The 25,034-nt window shown below is 42.6% G+C and overlaps 1 protein-coding gene and 1 long non-coding RNA gene across 3 annotated transcripts in view; one reads left to right on the plus strand and one right to left on the minus strand.

Annotated features, from left to right (window-relative positions):
• Dnajc13 (DnaJ heat shock protein family (Hsp40) member C13) overlaps positions 1 to 13,729 on the minus strand; it is a 131,469-nt gene extending 117,740 nt beyond the window's left edge. The window contains exon 1 of the mRNA XM_038321823.2: positions 13,506 to 13,729. The gene's annotated coding sequence lies outside the window, so the exon portion shown is untranslated. The remainder of the gene's footprint in view (positions 1 to 13,505) is intronic.
• A 327-nt stretch (positions 13,730 to 14,056) lies between these two features.
• LOC119810228 overlaps positions 14,057 to 25,034 on the plus strand; it is a 42,063-nt gene continuing 31,085 nt past the window's right edge. The window contains exon 1 of one of the 2 annotated variants that reach the window (XR_005284722.1): positions 14,057 to 14,295. This is a non-coding gene — a long non-coding RNA (uncharacterized LOC119810228). The remainder of the gene's footprint in view (positions 14,296 to 25,034) is intronic. The other variant, XR_005284721.1, reaches the window with a different exon arrangement.

Raw genomic sequence — 25,034 nt, forward strand, 5'->3', positions numbered from 1 at the left:
GAGGATTAGCCTGGTGGCAGAAAATAAACAGAACTACAGAATTACTCAAATCTTACATATCAAGATTCCTATAGGTGGGACTGAAAAGATGGTTCAGAGGTTTAGAACACTTGTTCTTGAAGAGGACCTAGGTTCAATTCCTAGCACCCACACTTGGCTCACAACCATCTTTCACTCCAGCTCCAGGGGTTCCAACGACCTCTTTTGACCTCCATAGGCACTGGGAACTGCTCCTTGGCATGAAAGCCTTTCCCTTTAGTTGTGGTATACTCACATGTCTTCATAATGGGGAGTGAAGGGGCAGGAGACAGGGCTCCAAGTAGTCAAGTAACCTTACAAATAAGGTAATTCAGAGCTGTTATTAGTATCTGCACAGTCTCAAAATAGAAATCATGTCCTAAAATTGATTACACTGCAACTCTTACCAATTATTCGGTTGCTAGTGATGGGCTAGGCATCTACCACACATTTATCAAATTCTCTTGCCCTAATGGTTCCCATTTTGTTGACAAGAAAACTCAGTTAGAGAAGTTCAATTATATGCTAAGGTTACACAGCTAATTAAATGGTTGGATCAGGCTCTGGTACAACCTGCTTAAACTCTTCACTCTATACACTTGATACAAGTTTTCCTATATTTCCTCAACCTCAGGAAATCCATTTCGGCCATGTAATTACTCAAGTATCATTTGACAGCATGTTCCTAAGCTAACCAAAACTGATTTCAATTGTTATCTTTATCCGGAAAGGATCAAACATCTGTATGAAGTGGCTTTTGAAACTGCAAATTAAAACAAACGAATGACCACAGTAAATGCAGGACAGACTCCAAAACGGCACTATTCTACCTCCCAAGAGTACAGCACAGAGCACTTCCACCTACAGCTTGCTGCCCTCTTGACTTTTTCCAGAGTGTTCCAAACAAATATGTGACAACAATCTATCCATGCATGACTTCAGGTACTGTTTGAGGAGATTTCACAAAAAGGGTATTTTAACTAACTCTGAGCTTTTTAAAAATAATTAGGCTATGATCTACAGAGGGAGTTCCAGAACAGGCTCCAAAGCTACAGAGAAACTCTGTCTTGAAAAACCTAAATAAATAAATAAATAAATAGCCAGGCTAAATGAGGTCTGAGGTTGGGACCCATTGCTCAGCAGGGTGACATTAACCTTCCTAAATTTTCAAATTTATTTATACTCTCAAGAAAATCTCTGGTATATTTTTTAACACACTTTATCCAATGAGTAGCACATGGCCTGAAAACTGCATTAACTTTCAGACTACTATCATACTTCTAAACAAACTCACAAAATGCAGTATCAATTCACACAAAGCAGGAAAACATAAGAAATACAGCTAGATATGGTGGCGAATGAGTATAATACCAGCACTTGGGAAGGTGAGGCAGATTATCACCATAAATGAGGCTAGCTTGGGCTAGTTCCGAGCCAAGCTTTAGGAAGAGAAGAGAGGCAAAGAGGGTGTGTTGACAGTGTACCATCCAGGAAAGAACTGGAAAAACTTCAAACGAACCACAGAAAAAGCATGGCAGCAAGTCGGGGAAGCTTGGAGCAGTGGTCAGGTGATTTACCTTGGCAGCTGTGGCACAGATCCCAGAGCTGCTGGTCCATGTACTACATCAGCATACATCTACCACCAAGGTAAGGATGGTAAATTTAAAGAAGTACTACTTACTGCCAAAGGCAGACATAGGTACCACTCAATGGCTATATGACCTTGAACAAATTTCTTAGTTTCTTTGAGTTACAGTCACCTATAAAATAGGGATGAATACCTGTCCAAAGAGTGGTATGGACTAAAGGAGAAAACTAGTTAAGTAATTAACTCAGAACAAAGACTCAGGAATGAATATTAACTAGCAACTATCATTCTTTAAATATACCACTCCAGATACACAAATTCTTTTGTTCATTGTTTGTTTGCTTTTCAAGACAGGGTTTTCTCTGTATAACAGCTCTGGAAATCCTGGAACTCTCTCTGTAGACGAGGATGGCCTCAAACTCACAGAGATCCTCCAGCTGGGTCTCTGTGATCCCTCCCAAGTGCTGGGAATAAAGGCAAGTGCCACCACTGCCCACAATCTCCCGTGCATTTCTATTCCCCTTTTATTTCCAAGTATCTACTAGCACCTGTATGCATTAGGGCATGGGAGGATGATATCATATGATCCCCCTAGATCTTTTGGTGGTGATATTTTGTTTGTGCTCTAACAAATAAATCAGAGTGTGGAGCTAGCCCTAGTTAACCACAGAGGCCAGGCAGTGGTGACACATGCCTTTAATCCCAACACCTGGGAGGAGGAAACATGAAATGATATGGCTGGGCCCAGAGAGGAAATGATAAGGCAGGGTGGAGAAAGGAGCTTGGCCCCTTTCTGGCTGAGAAGTTGGTGAGGTAAGGGGTGGTTCTGGCTTGCTCCCTTGTCTCTCTGATCTTCAGCATTTACCCCAATATCCGACTCCAGGTTTTTATTATTAAGACCAACTAGAATTCGCACTACATCTTCTATTAATACCAACCTTCTACAACTCAACGTAGAGCAACTCAACCTATCTGCTGTGTCAGTTACCTTAGTTAACTATTGCCTGAAAATGCTAAGTAGAAACTTTCAGAAACAATTTACAAGTTTTAAATTGCATACTGTCTCAGTCATGTGATGAGATCTCCTAACTCCCTCTGCTCCGCTGTGCAAGCTACTGAGGACATTAGTCACCTGGTAGCCTCTTATAATCAGACTGCTTGTCATGGTGTGGCACTGTGTTGTTAGTGTGCGCTTATTTTACTTCACAATGGACCCAACACCAAGGAGTAGAGATGCTGGCAATGTGGACATACATGTGAGTTCCCTCTAGTGAAAGGGTAATGTTCTCAATAAGGAAAGGAAGTGTGCACATTAAGGATGCTAATGTCCATGGTGAAGAGAATACTTCCTCCCTCGAACTGTGAAGGAAAAATCATGAGTTTTGCAGTCATATCAATTTCAAAAGCCGCAGCCACACTGATACGTGATTAGCTGAGGTGAAAAGGGTATTTTGTGTGTGTGTGTGTGTGTGTGTGTGTGTGTGTATGTGTGTGTGCGTGCGCACACAGGAAATACACAGCAAACAGAGTTCAGCACTACCAGCTGGTTTATAATTCACTGGGTATCTGGGAACCTATTCCCAATAGATGAAGGACTCACTGTGTACTGCCTAGAATTTCTAACTTCAAAAGAACTGTGTTCTGTTGACTTCATCAGCACTCACCACTTGTGAACTTTTGAGGAAAAAAAAAAGAAAATTCATGAATAAACTTAATGTCCAGTCATTATCTCTTCTCTATTTTTAATAAGCTCTAAGGAGTTTAAATATAATTGTTAATGGGCAAAAACACTTAAGTAGCCATTATTCTTTATTATTCATGAAGAAAACTGCAGACCTCCGGGTACAGAGAGGCCGAAGCATCAAGCAGGTAATGTCGGTAAGAGTCTCTTTTCACAGGCACAGCTTAAAAAGATGATAAATGGTGGAATGGGATCCTGTCCTGCCAGCCTTCGCCCACTAGGTGGGCCACTTGCTAAAACTATCAACGAAGGCTTTTAATCTCAGCACTCAGGAGGCAGAGGCAGGAGGATCTCTGTGAGTTTGAGGCCAGCCTGGTCTACAGAGCTAGTTCCAGGATAGCTAGGGAAACACCGTCTTGAAAAAACAAAACTAACAAAAAACAAGACAAAAACTATCAACTAAATTCATTCCTGCAAGAATGTTCCATTTCAAATGCCAAGATTTACACTTGCTTTTGATGAGGGAAAAGTATATTTGCATGCCACCCTTTAACTAAACTGTGCTCCACTAGCTGGCAGGTCAGCTTCAATGTTTTCCACCCTATAGTTTGGTAGATCACTACTGTAACTTCTTTGCAACATCTCAGGTTATTCTTTTGATAGAAATGTAATAAAGGTTAAAATGTCAAATTAAAATTCAGGCTTTGGCAGGCATGGTGGGATATGTTTATAATCCTGAAACTTGGGAGGCTGAGGTAGGAGAATGCATTTGAATAAGTAAAAAGGCGAATATCAAGACTGCCTCAAAACAATACAAAATAAAAAGGGTTCGGGTTGGCCTCAGGGACAGCGCATAAGGTCAACTACCACAGTGTTTGGCATTAGTCACTCTTTTCAATGAATTTCATGCTTTGAGCTTTTGAATAACAGTCTTGCATTTTCATATATTACTGGTAGTAATGCTGGTAACCATTTACGATCATTTATGAATAAAATTATAGTGGTCTTGTGGAGATACATGGCTTTGATTTGACACACAGAAAAGGAGGGAAAGGAGAGGAGGGGAGGAGAGGGGAGGAAAGGGGAGGAAAGGGGAGGGAGAAAAATCTGAGTCCAGTGAGCAGAGCCCTACATCAAGCTGACACTGAAGCGACCTGCACAGACATAGCCTGAAGCAGACTACAACCAGATTGTAAGTGAAAAAGGCTGCATGCACAGTAAATTAAGCACACATGCCTGGCTTGCGTTAAATAAATTCAAAGGACTTGGTAGTTAAGGATGAACAAAAACACTAAAAAATAAAAATAATGAACATAGGAATTGGAGTAAGCATAAAGCATACATTTTCAACCGGGCGGTGGTGGCACACGCCTTTAATCCCAGCACTTCAGAGGCAGAGGAAGATGGATCTCTGTGAGTTCAAGGCCAGTTTGGTCTACAGAGGGAGTTCCAAGTCGGCTAGGGCAGTTACACAGAGAAACCCTATTTCAAAACAAAACAACAACAAAAGCATACATTTTACACAACTATATGAAAGTAATTCTTATATAAATATGACAATTTGGAATATTGGGAAGAGACTAATTTTCTCATTTTGAGGCTATAAAATCTAAGTATAGAATTTGCTCTTAGGTAATGAATTAAAAGCATGACTTCGCTCTGAAATGCATGAGAAATTAAGATGGACTGAGATGGATAAAGACAGACAGAACTGTGATAAAGCGATGGCAGAGGTTAAGATGCCAGAGTGCGACACAGTTCTTCTGACTTGGCCTACAGTAGCATGTTTACGGGACAATGCTGAGGAAAACCTGCAAGCAAGCCTTACTTTCCCGAAGAAGCTTTCCCACACTGGAGTTGCTGTTCACTGTTCACTGTTCCCTGTGAAAGCCATCTAACAGCGCAGACAGTCACAGCAACTTATCTCATGGAACCACCACCCAGGCAGCAATTAACTAAAGGAGAATCCTTTACACTGGTTCTTAAAAATCTAATTTTCACAATCGGATTTGAAATCTATTTAAAGTATACTACTAGCCTAGTACTGTATCAAACAAAGGGTTAAAAAATGGCTAGCAGAGTATTAATTTTTACCCAGATTAAAAAGCTATACCTAAACTGTTTTGGATAAAATGTGCTGTGTCTGGGTAAACCTGTCACCTGAACTTTAACCCTGTTTTGTTCCTGTTTTTAGTCAGGGTCTCATTAAGTTACCTAGGCTGCCTTCAAACTCTTACAATCAGGTGATCCTCCAGCCTCAGTAACCCACAATAACTGGGACATAAAGTACTGCACCCAGGTAATTTTTTAAAAAAATTCTTTTTAATGTATGACTAAGTTAAAGTATTTTCTTTGGAAAGAACAAATAAATACTGTGTGTGTAATATCCTACAATAACCTTAAAATAGCAGGTAACAGATCACTATGGTTTCAGCACACCCCATTTAATGCTCCTAACTTGAAGAGCCTGACCCCTAAAGAAAATGCTGTCACAAAATAGGGAAGCAAACAGTAATATCTATGTTTGAATGACGATCATATACCCCAATAACTGTCCAGAAGTTACAGTGTGCTATTGTATTATTTGCCACACCAGTATTAATAATCTCAGTTCTGCTCCATTCTTTCTTAAAATGTCAAAACAATTAGAAATTTCTTCATGAAATAAGGGGGGGTAATTAAAAGGCAACTCCTAAATCTGAAGATACTCTTAGTAGAGTTTCAATGGAGGAGTACTGGGCATATGTACCACAGCAGCTAACTGTGTGCCCAGGAGTGCAGACCAAAGCCAAGGCCAATCTCCAGAGCTGTTCATCAGGACCTTCTTTTTGTTTGTTTGTAGACAAGGTCTCTCAGTGGCCTGGAACCCACAGCTTACTCTAAGGTGGTTTGTGAGTGAGCCCAGGGGATCCACTGGTCCCACCTTTCAGTACTGAGATTACAGATGCTACCATGCCTGGCTTTTTAAAATGGGTTCTGGGTATTGAACTTGGGATCTTATGCTGTGCTGAGATACCTTCCAACCTCACCACAGCAGTTAATTTTATTGTCTTTCCTACTTCAATACAAATGCTGAGCTGAGAGAGATCTATTTTAATTATGCATATGTTGATTCCAGCTGAGGCATCTATCCTATTTTAGTCATATATATGTTGATTCCATCTGAGAGAAGTTTTCATTTCTAGATAATTTATTATTTAAAATTCAAATTTTTCATAGAAAATATATTGTGACTTTGCCCTTTCCAAAACTGAAAAATATATAACCTATTTCACCTTAAAGAATATTCATCTTTTCAGAAATGTGCTCAATTCTTTAAAATCTGTGCTGCTGATCATTTACATATTCTAATTCCTATATATTTTTCAGACTTTCTATTCCTCATTTCTATTTCATTGTATCTCAAAGCAGAATCTTGCTTGCTTTTGTAAGAACAACACACTCTGGATGATCAAGCTCTTCTTTAGTTCAGGTAGCAGACACTTCAAAGTTTAGCTCTACCATGGTAAGGAGGCCCTAGTCGGCAACGGAGATCTTTGGTGGCTATGTTTTAACTTGTTTTCCCTTTAATCCTGCAGCAAACATAGTCTGAATTATGTTTTATAGTCAGCACCCCATACCTAAGAAATAATATTAAAATACAGGCAGTTTATGTGGCAAAAACTTCTCTTTCACCCAATACTAACTACCAGGAACAGCTTCTCCCTTCCCACAGGGATACAACCCACAGAATACCTAAATTACCTTTAAAGAATAAGCAAGTGACTTAAAGGTTCGGAAGAAATGTAGCTAATCTGCTCTAAGATTTGATAAATACTCAAAATACATTCTGAATTGTGACTACAAGTTTGAGGGTAAGGGGAATCTACAGAAAAAATACTAAAAGGAACACAAATCAGAAATGCCTGTAAAAGTCCAACTTTCAGTAAAGTTGGTATAGAATTTCGGATCTATGAGAGAAAGCCTGGTCCATGAAAGCCTTAGTTGTTCTTTAAGTTGTGATAACTATGGTTAAAGGCAGAGCACAAGAGTGATTACTATAGACTGCTTTAGGAGTTTTGTTTCCTATCTGTTAGTGAAATACAAACCAGTGCTCAGGATGTGGGCAAAATACATGAGCTACTCAGGTGGTGTGGTCTACCAAAGGAAACATGGCAAAACTCATTGCTTCTGACCCTGTTTTAGAAATCATATTTCTTCATAAGCAGTCCAAAGGTTCAGTATGTGGGCTGTTGAAAAAAGTTAAGAGTACACGGATATAACTGTGCATAAGTATGCCAAACTAGATGCACCTTTTCACAAGTAATTGTGTCTTAAATCACTGAAAACCACCATACCCATGCCCTGGCTTCAGCTAGTTGCTAAAAGGATATTCCCTAAATCAGTGACTCTCTGGGGAGTTCCCATGACTATGAATCAGTGTCTGTAACAAGAGGAATTATGGACTGGCATGCACTCAGCAAAAGTACACTGCTCCAGAAGGAAAACATGTTTAAAATACTGAATTAAATTTTGAACTAGGGGCTGGAGAAATGGCTCAGTGGTTAAGAGCATGAACTGATTGTCCAGAAGACCTTACTGAGTTCAGCTTCACACAACCACATCAAGGGACTCACAACAGCCTGAAACCACAAATCCAGGGCATCTAACGCTCTCTCGGGCCTCCGGGGACACTTCCAGTTAAGCACACAGAAACAGATACAGACACAAACAGACCAGAAAACCTGTCCTCAGTGTCCAAGTGCTCATTTGCATAGAGGAAAACCTATTTATAATGAACTAGCCCCACAATCTAATCCAATTTAAATGTAAAACACAAAATATATTCTATTGAGCTTAGTGTACACCAATTTCCAGCACAACAGCTACTATAAGTTGATAGACTATATTTACCTTGTTCAGTTCAGAAAACAAGGCTAACAGCAATTCCACTTGCAGTATTTGAGTCACCAAGATGACAAACATGTACCCATCCATGTTTCTGTAACAAACAGATTCTATGCAAAGGTGCACATCTCTGACAATTTCATTGTTTACTGTGGTGTGTGTGGTCATACTTATTTGTATATTGAAATGCATATGGTCATTTCTGCTACAATGCCATTTTGATAATGTATTATTTTATCCCAACATGGCTGGTACACTGGGCTGGGGCTACGGTTCAGGGACATGGTATCTGCCTAGAATATACTCAACACGCAGAGGAGTATGATTCCAATTTCACATCTGCTGCTTTCAAAAGCCACTGGGAAACATAAGATGAATGCAGAAAACGTTTCAGCTTAGCAGAGCCACCGAGAAATTCTCAAAAGCATGCACATGCTGCACACCACAGATAATGAACGACAGTTCATGTGTACACCATACAACTTCACATTCCATTTCATTTCCTCCTTTCAAAACTTACAGAAACTCAATACCCCTCACAATGCTCACTTCCACAGGCAGTTAACCAAGTGCCAGATATGTGCCGACAGTGCTGCTTCCAAGCTCCCACTGTTTTACATGTGCAACTTAAGGTTTCCTGATTCTGTGATCCTAACCTATGTTTCAGATAAATCCTGTTTTTATTCAATTTTACATAACAAAGTGATTTTTAGGAAAGCACATGGCCTTGTTATAGCAGAACTGACTATATTTTATCATAAATGCTTTTTGACTTTATAAGCTACCAGACAGGTGTGGTTATTTTCTTAAATGTACAGCATGTTTTTATCATTTGTTGGCCAAATCTATATTTTCTTTTATGGATATTTTTTGGTATACTATCTAAAAACTAACATTCCAACAAATGTCTTCCTGTCTTCTAGAACTTTTCTAGTTTTATGTTGTACAATTAGGACTATGTTCTTGGAAATTTTGCCTGTAATAATAAATTAATACAATATGCCATAAAGCAAATTCTGTCTATTAATGTAGTTGATGGAGCTATCTTTTGGTTTCACGGAATATCTTTTTCCATCCTTTTATTTTTAACCTATCTTTCACAGAGGGAATCTTGCAGACTATACACCTGTTGTGGTGTGTGCATGTATACATGTGTATACAATGTATATGTATATATATTTGTATACATGTGTATGCAAATATATATAGTCTATATATGTATATACAAGCATGTGTTTGTATATATATGTTCTATATTATATATATTTAAAATACACACTAGAACTCTAATAGAACATTGACCATTCTACCTTGAAAGAAAATATTTTAGAGCATTTTCTGTATCTACTCATCCTTTGTATTATTGTCTAACCTTCTAGTTTTACATGATACAAGTGAAATACACTCCTAATTTCCCTTACAAAATCTTACAGAACTTAAAAACTAATTTTTCCTTCTATCTCTCTCTGTAGACTTAAGTTTTACCTATTAATGTGAAAAAAAAAAAACTGTTATTTCCAGACTCTTTGGGAGTGGGGGAGGGTGTTGAGACAGGGTTTCTCTGTATAGCCCCGGCTGTCCTGGAATTTGCTCTGTAGACCAAGCTGGTCTTGAACTCACAGACAGACACCTGCCTCTGCCTCCTGAGTGCTGGGATTAAACGTGCGTGCCACCACCACCTGGCTATCCAAACTTTTTAACATTTATTATTTCTACATGTATGTGTATGTGTGTGCCTATTTGCAAGCAGATGTAGTCCTTGCTGAGCTTAGAGGAGGGATTTGGATCCTCTGAAGCTGGAGTTACAGGCGGTTGTGAGTAATTTCACATGAGTACTGGAAAACAAACTCAGGTCTCCAAATAGAGCAACAAGTTCTATTATCCACTGAGCCATCTCTCCAGCCCCTATTTGCAAATCTTTGGATGTATTTTCAATGTTTTAGTGACACAGAACAGATATTTTGTGCTGACACTCTTGGAGTTTGCTGTTTTTCTCAGCAGTGACTAACTAATAGGGAAGCCCAAAGGCATTCCCCATCTCTTTACTATTTCATTTCCAGGACTTCTGTTCAAGTCCTTCAGTTCCTGTGGTTTTGAAATTACTCAGATCATCCAGCATCTGACCGTGTTTTCTGCCTCAACCATTAACGGTCACTTGAAACTTCCTGCTGGATGGCACTATCTACCTACATCAATCTGAGTGTAGCTATGACAATTGCTCTCTTAGGAATTTCTTCCTCCCCACCCCACCTCCTTAGCTTTTCATATACTTCTTGTTTCACTGGAAGCTGGACACACAGAGTGGTGGAAACTAAGGTGGATAATTTTGTTATCAGAAATGAGTGTCCCTCTTCTTTGCCAGGCCGAGTGCAAAGGGTACATAACCTAGTTAAGAGTTGCTGGATTTAACCCCTTGTGACAGTTAACTTCAGGGCACCACAGACTTCATTCTTTTGCAGAATAATGTGTATCTGTGGTGGAAGGTGATTTAACCAGAGAAATCGGTCTGACCTTTGCGTTGTGCTTCATATAACCTTGTGCTTTTCCCTGCAGTACTCTGTGATCAGGGTGACAGATTCAAACCGTTTACTGGCAGGAGATGTAGATGTAGTCTCTGTCCTGATTAAGTATCAGTCTGAATCCTATATTACATCACAGGGTCAGGAATATGGCCTTCCTGAGTCTCCTGACTAACCCTCCTCTAGATATTCTTACTTTCTCCATATTCGCCTAAGTGTGCACTCTCTCTATGTCTCTCGTGTGTGTGTTTGTAATATGGTCCCCACACATATATTAAACCTTGTTGTTCCAAAGAAAGAACAATTTGGAGCAATTTCTTGACCTTTTAAAAGCTCTGCTGCTGTTCCCCTCCACTGGGTCTGAATAACAGACTCTAGTTTTCTAGGAATGCACTCAGTGGCTTTTCTGTATAATAAACAGCTTCTAAGTTGGCACATTCGCTTTCATCCATTTATCAACCCTTCTGGCTGAACTCTTAACCACTGTCCGAAGGTCCTCCCCTAGCTTCACCCTCCCTCTCCAACCCTTCTTAAAGTCTGAGCTAATGGTTCACTATCTCCTCAGTTCTCTAAGCAGTCTGAAGTAATCAACTTGAAGTTAGTCTAGTTTTTTTTTCCATTGCTATAAAGATGTAAGCAAAGCTTTTAGTAGCAGAATCAAAGCTAAATGATATGATTCCAGGATAGCAAAAGGCACGTTAACAATTATTTTATATAAAAAGGAAGGTTTTAATGAAGCTGATGAAGGTAAAAAAAAAAAAAAACTAAAAAGTATCTCAAAACAACTGCACAGCGTGAAGATGGCTCAGGAGGTCAGTGGCCTTCTGACAAGTCTAACAACCTGAGTTCAGTCCTCCTGTCTCACATGATGAAGGAGCCAACCATCACAGCTAACTGCCTGAGCCTGAGTTCAATCCCCAGGCTCTACACAATGAAGAACAGAGCACGTATGCAAGTTGCCTGACCTCTGCACGTGCATCATGGCACATAAACACACAAGTAAACAGAAACAATATTCTAAGTACAGAAAGAACCCCCTGCTATGCAGAAACTAAAAGAAAGCATAACCGACTAAGAACAGCACCTTAACCACTGCCCAATACTGGACACAGAGCAAAGCCTTAGCAGCAAATAAGACCGGGCTGCTGATTAGCTGTAAAACTTGTTTACACCTTGCTGGCTTTCAGTCCCTCAGAGAAGCAGGGGCGAAGCCTATGCAACAGAAACCTCACATTCACCTGTGTAAATACAACTGCCAGAAGAACGGGGCCAACTTAGGTATAAGACGCCTTTTATTTCAATTCCAATTTAGTATCCACTAGGATCCAGATTCCACTATTAACCTTCCTCTGAAGTTTAAGAGCAGATTATTACTGTCTACCTGGGCAACCACCATCTATTTATTCAAAATAGAGATAAACTCTTGCAAATAAATCATGCAGCCCACCACTGTATAACGTTTTTTACCCTTTACCCATGGCATTCATATTTGAGTAAATATGAATAAAAATATATTTTTTACCTTAAGAACTTGATTTGTTTGCAACTAGGCTTGCTAGTATGATTTAGACTATTACTGGCACATTAGAAAGAAAAAAGAAAAAATATGCATAGTTTCTCAAGGGAATACAAATGTATTGCCCCAGGAGCCTAGCTTTAAGGTCTTTACATCCCTATTTCTTAACTCTGACTCTTCTTTTCCTCCTTAGTTGTACTTCCTGTTTTAAAACAAGGAAACGCGGTGTTTTCTCAACTAGGACTTACGGTGTTTTCTCAACTAGGACTTATGGTCCCTGGATGCTAAGTGATATTAGCAGCCCAAGCCACCATTTGCGATACTGCGGCTTATACATTGTTTTACACTGTATTTGAAAATTAAAAGGGTTTTATGCTGGAAGCTAAACAAAGTTAAACAGTGAAGAACTAGAAACAAACAAATAAACAAAAAACTAAACGGTGTAGAATAAAAGGGAAAAGCAGATCCGGGAAGTAAGGAATCAGTCCTTTGGGAGTTCGTCTCTAGGAAGGGGGTGACTTTTATTTACATCAGTCCTCCACCAAGTGATCAAGGAAACGGTTTCAAGACAAGAGCGGTTAAGTTAGCATCCTACAACCAGGAGCTTTGTGGGGGGAAAATTACGCAGGTGTAGTCTCAACAACCACTTCACTGAGCTTCCACGCTCTGCTTCACCTTCCCCAAAGGCCGCGTTCAGAGGTGAAACCACAGCAACCCAGCACCGGCAACAGCGAACAGGCCAGGTTACCTTGCATGAAGGAAAAGCCTTGGGGGAAAACTTGATGTTTCATAAAAGGCCTGGAGAAGAGAGGAGCAGCTGTTCCTCCTTTCCCGTCAAATCGAAACAGAGCCGAGGGGAAAAAAGAAAAGAAGTAAAGCGAGTCTACGCGGGACTCCAGAGGAAGGAAAGAGGATCGCTGACCCAAGGAAACCGGAGGCGCCGGCATCCAGGAGGGAATCCCGAGGGCGGAGCCCACAGGGGAAGGAGGTGTGGAGTCGGAGTCAGAGCGAGTTACCAAGAGAAGGGGACAAGGACAGTGCTGGGAGAAGAGAAGACTACCAGGCAGAGAGAGGGGTGGGGCTGCCAGGGCAGTGCCCGGGGCAAATGTCACTCAGAGCCGAGGGAGGGAAAGGTCCGGGCGCAGGCACCCCAGAGGATGGAGAAGCAGCCGCTGGCTTTAGCAGCTCCGTGCCGCAGCAGCTTAACACCGCCCGCCCAGTGGTCCCTGCCGGAGCCCCGGGTCTCCGCGAGTGGGAAGCGGCACCGCAGAACACTCGAGCCGGAGGCGGCTTTACCTTCGCCGGAGGCTGGAGGCGCTCCAGCCCGAGCTCCGCCCGCCGCCGGCTCCACGTCCCGAGCGGGATGAGGCGCGGCCGGCCCCGTCCGCTCTCGCTTTCCTTTTCCCCGCCGGGGCCTGTCGCCGCGGCCCCCACCCCTCCGCTCCTCCCTCCGCCTCTCAGTGGCTCGCTCTGGACGCCGCCATCTTCGCCCAGGCTTGCGAGCGCTGAACACCAACGCGCCTGCGTGGCCTCCGCCCCGGCCGTCACGAGACCCAGTCAGCTGACCTCAGCGCTTCCGCCTTGCGCCCCGCCCCCGGGCAGACATTGCCCCACCTTCTGCGACCCATTCGCCGCCTTCCGGGAAACGCCGCGTGCGCTCCGCCCGCCGTTCCGCCTCTCGGGAACTACGCGTGCGCAGAGCGTAAGGCTGGGCCCAGAGATCTCTAGGCCCAGCAGGTAGCGAGGAGCCACGCCCCTAGGCGTGTCCCTGGAGGTCACGCCCCCTGAAGCGGGCATGGGCAGGTGAAGCCACTCCCCTCGGCCTGTGTCCTGCAGGCGCCCGCTACTATAACTCTGAATGGTGGCGTCCCTGCTGCCTGGTTCTAGACTTCAGTGTCCTGGAGCATCAATGAAGCCGTTGGAAGCCTCAGTGCACAGCTCTGGTTTAGCTACATCGGGAGCCTAAAGGTTTTACTTGCTGTTGGCACTCACAGATCCATAGCTGAGCAGGGGGTTTAAGTTCGGTCTGTGAGGTGATGGAGAAGGCTCAGAAGTCAAAGGCCTTTGCAGGTGGGATGCCAGACAGGTAACACTGCTGCCGTCCTTGTCCTCTGATCCCAGAGCCAGGGCTCTTTGAGATGGGGATTATCCTCCATGTTCAGTACATTGAGGTCTAGTCCCGCGGTAGTGGATTTAGCGTTTGAGCTCAAGGAAGTTGACTCCAGAATTTCTGCTGTCCAGCCGGGCACGCCTTTAATCCCAGCTCTAGGCAGGCAGAGGCAGATGAATCTCTGTGAGTCTGAGGCCAGCCTGGGCTACAGAGAAAGTTCCAGGACAGCCAAAGATACACAGAGAAACCCTGTCTCAAAAAACAAAACAAAACAAAAAAAGTTCTGCTGTCTGGGTAGCAGCTCTCTGAAACTATAAAAAGAGAAGGACTCTGAAGATGGAGAGTGTATCAGAATGTATCAAAATGAGACAAGGGTTCAGATGGTAATTGTGTTGGATCTATGAGCAAGGAAAGTCTGCTTCATCTCAGACCTGAGATGTGCAGACTGCCCTTTAAAAAGTAATTCAATGAAAATAAAATAAAAACTTAAAAGACAACTTGCATGGACACACAGAGCTAGGTTTAAAGGCTTGTGGTGAGCTCAACATTCCTCTTGTGTAGCAATGCTGGAACTGGAATTTCTCAGGGACCCAGTCTGTGCTTGGCTCATTTTATAGATGGTGGTTATGAGTTAAAAGCATGCAAAATCATTTTTTACAGCCTTTGCTCCTTGACTAATGGACCCATTCTGTTACCGGAGACTACTGCAGTTTTCCTTAAATAGGCTTTCCTGCACTGTGGCAGTAAGATGCACGTGAGCAAACAGGAACAACTAGTTTGTAAAGACAGGGCCTGAAATCGAGTGGGAAGGGACAAGAAAAAAGAAACAAGAAGACGAGTGTTAAGGGGCCTCTTGACTTATCCATCATGGGGGAGAAAATCATGTGCTTATGTGGCTTTTTATACATTATGGAACCCTAGAGTATTGCCAGAACTAGATGTGGGTTGTACTATTTCTATTTGGTAGAGGAAGCAGACCCAGGGAGTCAAAGTGGCTAGTTCAAGGTGAACTTCATCCTAAAGGTTGAGCCAAGATTTGGCCACAGAGAATGTACTGCCGAGGCCATCAAATGACTGAACCCTGACTACTTCTCTGTTCAATATTTGGAACCATTAAATGGATTCTCAGAGTGGAAATGAGCTTAGGTAACATGAACTGTCTCGCTCCCCTGTAGTGGAAAATTCCCTGCCTCTGAAGAGAGCTGGAAGCTGAGAAGCCGCAGATTGTTCCAACAAGCCTCCTCTTGCAGGAGTAGTTTGGGGGGTTGTTTGGTTGGTTTTGCTTTTGCTTTTTCCCCTTTTCTTCATCTATGTCAGAGCCTTTTAGTCTCTGCCAGTGCACCTGACCGTGCCATCTTACCCTGCCCTTACCTGCCTTTTCCCTGTCTCTCACAAATGCAGCCCTTGTACAACTTCCTAATTTCTCTTAGTTGAGTTTACATACGTCTGTCACTATTTTCAAGATGCTTGAACTAGAGACAAGAATCAGGACAAGGAGGAGGACTTGGCTCATCTTTCCTTAGACTTCTATTAAATTACTTTGTTCCCACCCCCTAAACTTTTTGAAGGGGGTGTCAAATTCAAGGTAGGCCTTCAAACTTTTTTTTCTGTATTTATCTTTTCTTTCTTCAAAGTCCAAGATTGCAAATACTTTTTCATAGTGCACACCTATCAAATTTTCAGTCCAAATTGTGTGATATAATATTTCAAAGCTTTTAAAATATACACCTCACCACCTTCTAGACAGCAGTAATTTTATCTGTGTTCTCAGTTGACATTCAACACAGGAGAGGTTCAAGATCTTAAAAGATCCACCTGGCAAGCCCTGTTTATTGAATTCTCTGCTGCTGTTAAAATGGCCTTCCTAATTATATCAGTGTCCAGACCCAAAACAATCGCTGAGAACTCTGTACCGTGCAGCAGTGTCTTCCCCCATCACTGGCTTTGTTTCATAGCCTTTAACTTTCAATTCTCCTTTTCTGTGGGTTTAGTTTATTAAATTTTTATTAGATGTATTTATTGTAGTGTATGTGAATTTTGCCCACATTTGTATCTGCACCACTTGCATGCCTGGTGCATGTTGAGGCCAGAGTGTGCCTTGGAACTAAAGTTATGAATAGTTGTGAGCCACCATGCTGGTGCCAGGAATCGAATCCAGCTCCTTTGCAAGAGCAACACGTACTTTAAACTGCTAAGCCATCTCTCTCGCTCCTGGAATGCTGTGATTACAGGCATTCCTCACCAAACCCAGATGAACCACTTTTAAATGCAACAACCACCTTCCTAATGTGGCAACTGAACATGAAGTAACATTAATTTGAAAAATGCAAAATAGCACATGAATAATTTTTTATTATTTGCGTGATAGGATGAAAAAAACCCCTGTGATCTTGGGCATTTGAACATTTGGTTCAGAGTTGTTGGCAGAGTTTAGGAAGGTTTAGGAATGTCAACCTTACCAGAGGAACTGTGTCTCTGGAGGCACCCTTTGAGAATCAAAGGCCTCACATGTTTCTAGTTTGCTCTCATCTCCTTGCTTATGGTAAAGGATGTGCGCTCTCAGAATCTCACCATGCCTGCTTCTTGTTTCCATACTCCCCCATCATGATGGCTTTTAATCCCTTTAGACTCGTAAGCCCAAAACTCCTCTTGGTTCTAGAAATTGTCTTGGTCATGGTGTTCTATCACAGCCACAGAAAGTAACTAATACAATATGTATTAAGCCCAAATATTATTCATGGATACAGTTGGACATCTCTAATCAGAAAATCTGAAATCCAAAATTTGACATTGATGTCAGCACCTAAGAAGTTTCGGGTGTGGGTGCATTTTATATTTCAAAGTTTTCAGTTATGGATGTTCACCTGCTAAAATCACACATTCCAGCCCCCTTTTATGAATGTGAAATCTGAAAGATGTTTGACAAAACCATTTCAGATAAAGGATACTTACCTTGTACTCCTTAAAGCCTTAGAAGAAAACCTTCATTCAGAAACATTGCAATGAATTATCTATGTACACAGAGACAGTAGACTCAACTCTAAATACAGAAATAATTATATATTCTCTGCTATTTTTTAAAGGGCCATGCCAGTGAGGGATTATTTTGGTTAGCTTACTTGATATGGAAGACTTGCCCGCTGTGGTTGGCACCATTTCCTGGGTTGGGGTCCTATTTGTATGAAAAGGAGGAAGTGAGATGAGCACATTCATTCATCAGTGTCTGCTCTCTGCTCGTGGATGCAATGTGACCAGTTGCCTTGACTTCCCCTCCATGATGGACCACACCTTGACCTGTGTCAGAAATAATCTCCCCCACCCTTCTTTCCTTACAGTGCTCTTGTCAGGAGGCTTCATCACAGCAGCAGGAAGGGAACTAAGACAGCAACCGAGCTACAAAACACGGCTGGGCTGGAATAATCCTTTTGTACACTGTAAATATGTGTTACTCTTGTTGGTTAATAAAGAGCTGACTGGGCAATGGCTAGGCAGGATTTTCAGGACAGGGAGAATGCTGGGAAGAAGAGGGGCAGAGTTAAGGGAGTCTGAGGAGTCCCCAGCCAGATGGAAAGAAAGCAGGACATGCAGGACAGGTAAAAGCCATGAGCCTCAGGGCAGCACATAGATGAACAGAAATGGGTTAATTTAAGTTGTAAGAGTTAGCTAGTAATAAGCTTGAGGTATTGGCCAAGCATTTATAATTAATAATAAGTTTTCAAATGATTATTTGGGAGCAGCTGCCTAGACACAGAGAAACTCTGCCTACACTCAGGTTTTGCAAAAATGTCACAGGTAACTAGCACAGCCAACACTGGTAACTAGTACAGCCAGCACTGCTAACTAGTAGAGCCAACACCAAACTGAACTGCTCTCTGGTGCTTTAGCTAGGCGACAACTGAAATAAGGTCGCTCCTCATCGTTGAACACCTTCCCAATAAGTAATTAACTTGTTAGTTTTCTGTACTGCCTCAGGTGGCCCAGGAAAAATAGTTCAGCTCTTGGATCAGCCTGTCAATCGCTAAACAGTTACTTTGTACTGTGCTAATTTCTTAGCTCCTTCTCACGCCGTCTCTGTCTCCTTCTCTCCTTGTTACAGTGGCATATACATGTGTGCTCATATTTGTGTAGGCCAAAGGTCAGCCTCAGGCAGTGCTCTTCAGGACCCATGCATCCACCTGGGTTATTCTAAGGCAGGGTCTCGCTGGACCAGAGCTTGCTGTTTGTAAGCGAGGCTTCCTGGCAGGAGAGTCTCCCTGGTGATGGCGTTACAAACATAAGCCACCAAGCCCAGGTTTTCTGCGTGTGCTGAGGATTTAGTTGGGTTCTCATGCTTGCTCTGCAGACACTACTGGCCAAGTTTGCTCTCCAGCTGCTGATTGAATTTAGCTTTTTTTTATACTTACTTATTTTTATTTTACATGTGTTAGTGTTTTGCCTGCCTGTTTGTATGTGCAGCATGTGTATTGTGTGCGCCTGATGAGGTCAAAAGAGAGTATCAGATCACCTGGAATTAGAGGTCCAGATGGTTGTAAACTTCATGTAGGTCCAGGGAACCAAACCCAATCCTCTACAAGGGCACAAGTTCTCTTAACAGCTGAACCACCTATCCTTCTGAGTTATTTTTTGTAACACACACACACACACACACACACACACACACACACACAAAGACACTGCTTTTTTTTTTTTCAGATTAGGAACCCAACACTTAAACAAGATGGCATGCAGCTTTTCCCAGTATCAGGTCACTGGAAAACAGTGAGGTCTCTCAGGCAGGACTCTTGGATTTCAGCATCCATGTTCTGTATCCGTGTACTCAGGTAAACATAAGAAGTTCTAGCCATGATGTCCTCTCCCTTTGGTTGGGAGTAACCACAGCGAATCATCTTGTGCAAAGATTACATTAGAGAGTTTAAAGCCAAAGCCAAACTACTGCACTTCCCAGCTCATAGTGTTATTTTCCCAGAATGGTGTGCTAGAGCTTCAACTTGGATTTCATTCTTACCATCATTAGTCTTAGAATACAACATTTAATCATTTAAAAATCATTTCATTTTATTTCATGGATTGGCTATTTTGCCTGCATGTATGTCTGTGTACCATATGTTTGACTTGCACCCACGGAGGGCCGACAGGGCATTAAATCCCCTGAGACTGGAATTGTGAGCCACTCTTGGGTGCTGGGAATGGAACCTGGGTCCTCTAGAAGAGCAGCCCGTGCTCCTAATCTCTGGGACATCTCTCTTGTTGAAAACGAATGCTAGTTAGTTGGGCATGATGGCAACTGGACGCAATGGTGTGTGCCTTTAATCCCAGCACTTGAGAGGTAGAAGCAGGCGGATCTCTGCGAGTTTGAGGTCAACCTGGACTACATAGTGAGTTCTAGGACAGCTAGGGATGTTACTCAGAGAAACCCTGGCTCAGGAAAGAAAAATGACTGCTAGTTAAACCAGCAGTTCAAAGCCGTCAAGCACCTATAGTTACAGAATTTAACAAGCATCTTCAAGTACCGAAAGCACGGCCTTCCTACATCTGTACTTAACTCCGTGCCGCCCCATCTGCAGCTTCAGTTAGGGTTACAAGATAGTGCGCTGCTTCTCGTGAAATTGAAATCAGTGACAAGGAAGAAGTGAAACTGCCAAATAATCGAAAATCTGGGAGACAGCCGTGTGTGGTCCGAGTCGACAGACCGAGAAGGGATGTTCACCCTTCGTCTCGCTCTTGCTAAACAGCTGGATCTAAGGGTCAGAGTTAATTTGTATAGTGACAGCTGTTGTGAGGCTGGAACCCAAGGCTGCGTGGTGGCAGGCAGATTAACAGATCAGGTCACGGAGGCTGGAATCCAAGGCTGCGTGGTGGCAGGCAGATTAACAGATCAGGTCATGGAGGCTGGAATCCATGGTGTGTAGTGGCAAGCAGATTTATAAATCAGGCCATGGGAGCTGTCCACACTTTTCTTTTTTTCCCTTAGTGCCACCTTTTAGCTCCTCTTTGTTCCCCTCTGTTCAGCGTGTCTTGAGGAAAAGATGAGCCAAGTTTGCTTAACACTGGGCCCAGCCTCCAGTATTTTAAGAAGGGAGCAGATGGCTGTGTGATGTTACTGTGTTTGCTATTAATAGAGGTAGTGGCTTACATAAAACGTGGGCAGAGGTTGCTGGTTTTATCTTCAAAAATGTTTAATTGATCTCTTTTTTTTTTCCTTTCTATTTTTTTTCTTTCTGCCTATTTCATTTTTTCTTAAAAAAATCACCCCTGTGCTGTTAGTTTTTGTCAGCTTGGCACAAACCCAACTTACCTTGGAAGAGGGAATCTCAGCTGATGAATTGCCTCCATGAAATTGGCCTGGGATATGTTTGTGAGGCATTTTGTTGATTATTGATTGATGTGGGAAGATGCAGCCCCCTATGGGTGGTGTCACTCCTGAGCGGGTAGGTCTGGGCTACAAAGATAGCTGACCAAGCCCATGGGCAGTTCTCCTTCACGGTCACTGCTTCAGTTCCTGCCTGGAGTTCCTGTCTTGGCTTCTCTCAGTGAACTATAAAGAGTAAGAGAAAATAAACCCTTTCCTCCCCAAGTTGCCCTTGGTCATGGTGTTTATCATATCAACAAAAAAAGCAGTCTAGGATGATTCCTAACCTCAACAGACAGACCCTGACTTAGAATCATCCAACCCCCAGCAGAGTTGAAGGGCAGGCTTGGAGTCCATCCATTGCTGTTCTTCAGGATCCACTGGTTCCGACAGCATTGTGTTGCCACACGTCAGATTGGTGTAACTTCCACTGAGGGCAGCCAGCAGTCACTCCTGCTGCCTGCCCTCTGTCACTATGCATCTGAGCGTCCTTCATCACGGCAAATCTGTTGCTACAAACAAGATGGAGGGAATATCCTCAAAGGAATCCCAACTCTGCAGCTGAGTGTCTGTGGTGGTTTGAATGAGAATGTCCCCCACAGGTTTAGATGTTTAACCACGTGGTTCTCAGGTGATGCTTTTCGGGTATTTGGGTGGGTTAAGGAGGTTAAGCAAGGTGGCCTTGCTGAAGGAGGTATTTAACAGAGAGAGGCTTTGAGGTTCAAAGCCTAGAGCTAGTCAGTGTATCCTCTCTGCTTCTTAGTTGTAGTTCAAGATTTGAGCTCTCTGATTCTGTTCCATGCCTGGGAAGTAATGGTGATGGACTCTTATTCAGCAGAAACCATATGCGCAAATAAGCCCTTCCTTCTCTAGGTTGCCTTGGTCATGGTGTATTGCAGACAGGAAAGTAACTAATGGGAAAGTAACTGATGCAGTACCCTGAGACAGTCATCACAGGTTTTTACTTTGACACCACTTCCTTCTGTAACCCTGGCATCTCACTTGAGTCTACGGCATCTCAGATGGAGGAGAGCCTTCAGCCTTGCCCTCGAAGAGCCCAAATGAACCATGTGGCTCCCCAAAACTTCACAAGCCTCCTTCACAAGGAATTCAAGGCTGCTTATTGGGTTTTGCATTAAAACCTTATTGTATGCTGGGTGATGGTGGAGCACGCCTTTAATCACAGCACTTTGGAGGCAGAGGCAGGTGGAGCTCTGTGAATTTAAAGCCAGCCTGGTCTACAGAGTGAGTTCCAGGACAGCCAAGGCTACACTGAGAAATTCTGTCTTGAAAAACAAACAAAACAAAATTCTGATTGTATTTCTCAGGTAAGGCTGGTACCATTTAAGAATCAGTGAATTTTCTGGTATAGTAGCTCCTGCCCTTAATCCTAGCTCTCAGGAGGCTGAGATAAGCAGTTCAGCATGGGTTCAAGGCCAGCCTTCTCTTGAAAAAAAAAAAATCATGGAGCTATAGAGATGGATCAGGGTTTAAGAGCATTGGCTATTTTTTCCAGAGGACCCAGGTGCAATTCCCAGCACCCACATGGTGGCTTATAACACCAGTCCCAGTGAATCTAATATACACCCTGTTCACACCCTGTTCTAGTCTCTGTGGGCATTACATGCATGGGGTATACCTACATACATGTAAGCAAAACATCTATACACATAAAAACAAAGGAAAAAATGATAATTTCCAGAGAAGTAGAACTCACAGAAGGACTTACTGAGAATGACCAGTATTCTCGGTTGAATGAGAAAGATCGAGATTTTTTACAAAGCGTTATTTTTTTTTTCAGGACACGAAATAACTACCAAACACCCTTGCAGAAAGCTAACAGTTCCTGGCGGAGATGCCTGATCTGATGCCAGCCCAGCAAACCTTCAAAGCACTAATTTAGTTTCTGCCTGGTCCTGCTTTCTGTTGTGTCTCTTCCATGTGACCCAGTATATCACTGGAACAGAAGCTGTCTGTGGCCGTTAAGCAAGTGCTTGCAGAAACTGGGCTGTCGATTCAGCATTTGGCCAGAGAATAAGAGTCTTTTCAGTGAAAGCTTGGTTTCATTTTTGTTAGGCCAGCAAACAATAGTGCCACAATGGCTTTCCTGGTAGAAAGGATTTAAAAAAAAAAAAAACACCTTTTGCTGACATTTCAGTCTCTGACTTTAATGGTGGGTGGGTGTTTTCTACCTTTTCCTTGTTCCTCTGTCATCAAGGAGGCTTAAGTAGCCAAGATAAAAACCTCAATATCTGTGATGGAAAAAGATAAAATGAAAACCCAAATATATGAGATAGATGGATGGGTGGATGGATGGATGGATGGATGGATCGATGGATGGATGGATGGATAAGTAGATAGATAGGTAGGTAGCTAGATGAGAAAAAGATAAAATGAAAACCCAAATATATGAGATAGATGGATGGGTGGATGGATGGATCGATGGATCGATGGATGGATGGATGGATGGATGGATGGATGGGTGGATGGATGGATGGGTAAGTAGATAGATAGGTAGGTAGCTAGATGAGTAGGTAGGTAAATAAGTCGGTAGGTAGATAAGTAGGTGGCTAGAACGATTGCCTTTCAACTTCCCTTGAAGCTCTTCACTCCCACTCTGCTCCATGCCCTCTTTTCTTCCCGCCCTCCTTTGTGTCTCTCTGTTCAGTATTGTCAGTATCTTTATAAAGCACTTTATTTACGGGGAAACCAGTCAACTGTTTTGTAGCCTTCAAGCCACAGCAGCGCAGCGTCCCAGTTCCCACATCAGAGCTGAGTCGCTGGGGAAAAGCCTCCCGAGAAGTAAGTCCCACTGCTCTCTCAGGACTTAGCCTACTGTTTTATGGCATGTGCTTGGCTAAATTATCAGTGCTGCATTTTTCTCAAGCCCAGTTTTCTTTAGGAGAGAGTTTGAAGTCCAAAATCAAAGGACTGACATCTCCATGTACTTTTGTGTCTGGTGCTCTGGGCTTGCTTCAGAGAAGAGGGGTGTCAGTTCAGCATCTTGGGGTAAATTATTTTAATCATGTAGGAGACACAGTGTCACTCATACTGTGTTTTATAATACTGTGTTTTGGCAGTTGGGAAGTTTGTATTTTACATCTTTTCTCTGTTTCTGAGGTTCCTGTCATCTCTGTCACCTCCAGCCACTATCAGGAATCCCTGTTCACAGCCTCCTTCTGGTGGGAATTTCTTTAACTTGACTTGGAAAGGAAAGTAGTTTTCCCAAAATTCACGAGATTCAAAGAGGAAAGGGACTTTTCCTTCTGTAGTTAAATGGCAAGGTTGCCTGAGCTGAGGTTTCTGAAGAGCCTGCCTCTCAGTACTGTCAGAGCTTTGAAACAAAGGTAGACATTTTAAGCGTTGTGTCAGTCAGCAAGACCAAAGAGTTCACTTGGGCAGGATGTGGGTGGAATCAGACCAGACCTTTGATGGCAATGGTTCTGGCTGCTAACCTTCTTTGATGAGGAAAGAACACAGTCCACACTTCATTTAGAAGGAAACTTGCCTCTCCCAATCCCTCTTTGCTTATTCCACCAATTTAAAATGAATATAAAGGAATGCATAATTGGTGGAGTGATTATGGGGATTTCTATGCACATCTAATGTCCATAAAAAGTACCTTAAACATAGCTTGAGTTGGGGGCTGGGATATAACTCAGCAGTTAAGAGCGTTCCCTGCTCTTCCAGAGGCCTTGGGTTCAGTTTCCAGCACCCATGTTGAAAGGCTCACAACCACCTGTAACCCTAGCTTCACCTCTTCCAGTATCTGCAGACACTTACATGTGCATGACATACATAGACATAAATAAAACACAAAAATAAATCACCTTAAGAATACATAGCTTGAACTTAGTAAATGCTCTTTCTATTACTAGTACTATTTTTATAATTATAATTAGTTTAATTGAAGTATCAGTGAAATAAACTCAGATACTCAGATCCTTGGGGGGTGGGAATCTGCATGATTAAAAATCTGATAATCCCAGCACTCAAGAGGCAGACACAAGTGGATCTCTGTGAGTTCTAGTCCAATCTGGTCTACAGAGCAAGTTCCAGGACAGGCTCCAAAACTAGAGAGAAACCTTGTCTCAAAAAAAAAAAATTTTTTTTGATACTGGATGGCTCAGTGGTTAAGAGTGGGTGCTGCGCTTGCAAAGAACCTGAGCTCAGTTTCCACCAATTTGCAATTGCCTGTAACTCCAGTTCCAGGGGGTTCTGATGCCTTTGGTCTCTTCTGCTCCTGCACCCATGTGTACATACAACCATATATAAACACATAAGCATAGTTTAAAATAGTAAATCTTTTTTAAAAAGAAAAAGCCTGATAGTATTTGGGCTGGGATGATGGCTCAGTTGGTAAAAG

The sequence above is a fragment of the Arvicola amphibius genome, chromosome 3 (genome assembly GCF_903992535.2).
Source record: "Arvicola amphibius chromosome 3, mArvAmp1.2, whole genome shotgun sequence".
Classification (NCBI taxonomy): domain Eukaryota; kingdom Metazoa; phylum Chordata; class Mammalia; order Rodentia; family Cricetidae; genus Arvicola; species Arvicola amphibius.